The sequence below is a fragment of the Pteronotus mesoamericanus genome, unplaced genomic scaffold, assembly GCF_021234165.1.
Source record: "Pteronotus mesoamericanus isolate MK-2021 breed Mesoamerican mustached bat unplaced genomic scaffold, CSHL_Meso_final contig_74, whole genome shotgun sequence".
Classification (NCBI taxonomy): domain Eukaryota; kingdom Metazoa; phylum Chordata; class Mammalia; order Chiroptera; family Mormoopidae; genus Pteronotus; species Pteronotus mesoamericanus.
In genome coordinates this window covers 2305707-2307780 of record NW_026555247.1, presented here as the reverse complement: position 1 = coordinate 2307780, position 2074 = coordinate 2305707, and the positions used below count along the sequence as shown (strand labels likewise).

Here is a 2074-nt window from a genome sequence, read left to right as displayed (position 1 = left end):
GAGTAAACATTTCCTGAAACTCAGCAAATACTTAAAAACATAAATATATTTTCTGAAACAAAGGAATTAATGAAGAATTAAAATTTGTATAGTGAGACTTTGGTTTATTTATGTAAAACCCATTTCCTGACTTATGAATTTTATAATAAAGAATTGCTTTATGGTCTACTGGGCGGATGCTGTCTGAGGTTCGGGGCCATCATGAGCCTGCTCCAAGATGACTATGACCCTTATGCAGTTGAAGAGCCTAGCAATGAGGAGCAGGCCTTGAGCTGTTCTGAAGATGAAGTGGATGTGCTTTTACATGGAACTCCTGACCAAAAATGAAAACTCATCAGAGAATGTCTTACTGAAGAAAGTGAATCATCTAGCAAAGATGAATTTGAAAAAGAAATAGAAGCTGAATTAAATTCCACTATAAAAACAATGGAGGATAAATTATCCTCCCTGGAAACAGGATCTTCCTCAGGAAAAGGGAAAGCTGGAACAGCTCTAACAAAGTACTATCATGATATATATATATTTTGATTCTGATTCTGGGGATGAAGACAAAGCAGGACAGGCAACCAAGAAAAAGAAAGAAGAAACGACACAGTATTCCAACAAATGTTGAATTACCATATGATCCTGAAAAAGATAACAGAGATTAGGCCTGGGCTGATGCACAGAGAAGAGGCTACCATGGTTTTGGAATAAAGGGCATGTCACCAACAACAGCCTCTTCCAAATAGTGATGTTGTCTTGAATTGCCCTGCCTGCATGACCACATTGTGTCTTGATTGCCAAAGGCATGAATCATACAAAACTCAACATAGAGCAATGTTTGTGATGAATTGTACTGTCAACAAAGAGGAAGTCCTAAGATAGAAAACCCCAGAACACAACAAGAAAAAGTGAGGCCATAAGAAGATAAGATCTAACCATGAAGATGCTCCAGAGCAGGCAGAGACAGAAGTGGAAGAAATCTGTCACCCACTTATGTGCACTGAATGTTCCACTGAAGTGGCAGTCTACAAAAAGGATGAAGTCTTTGATTTTTTCAACGATTTAGCAAGCCATTCCTAAATAGCAAAGTTGACATTTAATTGCCCAATACTGTATATAAGGCAAATATGGACAGTTTTTTTCCTCCTTCTTATTCATATCAAGTGACATTCTGAATGGTTATTTGAGGAAGCCATGTTTTATCCTTTTTGTAAGAGAATGGTTACCAACCTTCATTCCTCCCCCTCTTAAAAAAAAAACTAGTCCCAACTCTGTTGTGGGCTGATTATTCATTCCCTTTTTGATGGACATTGGAAACTTGGAGCTTTTTATTTATTAAAGCTCTTTAGAATTTAAAAAAAAAAGAATTGCTTTATGTTGATTTTCTGTATGATTGTTTTATATGATGATGTAATTCTCTGACAATCTTATTGTCTGAACACTGGAGTCTTTATTGTTTCATGCAATTTTAAAGACCTGCCTCACAAATTGTGAGATAAAAATTTCAGAGTCAGCCAGGATTCCATTTTAGATATTTATTAACTTTTCTTTGAGAAACAATTGCATTGGTAGCTGCCACAACTAGAAAATTTGTTTCGTATTCCAGTAAGCATTGATTTATAATCCTCATTAGAAAAAAATCATTATCCCTTCCTAAATATATCTTTAAGCTACAAAAAAAAGTCTCAAATTAGGATATTTAGGGGTTTTCTATTCAATAAACCCTAGGCTCTCTATGGAAATGCCAAGGAAATTCTGAGCTAAGACATAGGACATTGACAGTCAACAGAAAGTTAACTTCTTAATGTTTCTATAGAAAAAAATCCAGAAAAAAAATTCTAGAAAATAATGGATTAATTGACCACTATGTGCAGAAAATAGAATTGTGTTTTAAAAGATGATTAAGAAAAAGACCACCACAACACAAAGAGCTGCTTCCATCTATGATATATGTATTTATTTCAGCTTTGGAGCTAGATAAATCTGGGTGTGAATGGCAGATCTTTTCTTAAATGTTCAAAGAAATTTAATCTGCGATATGAGTAAAAGTAGCCACAGATGAATTTTCTCTTCAGTTTGAATAGCAATG

At 34.8% G+C, this 2074-nt stretch overlaps 1 pseudogene; it reads left to right on the top strand.

Moving 5' to 3' along the window:
* The first annotated feature begins 201 nt into the window (after positions 1 to 201).
* LOC129078848 (E2F-associated phosphoprotein-like) lies at positions 202 to 1065 on the top strand (annotated as a pseudogene).
* Positions 1066 to 2074: the final 1009 nt, after the last annotated feature.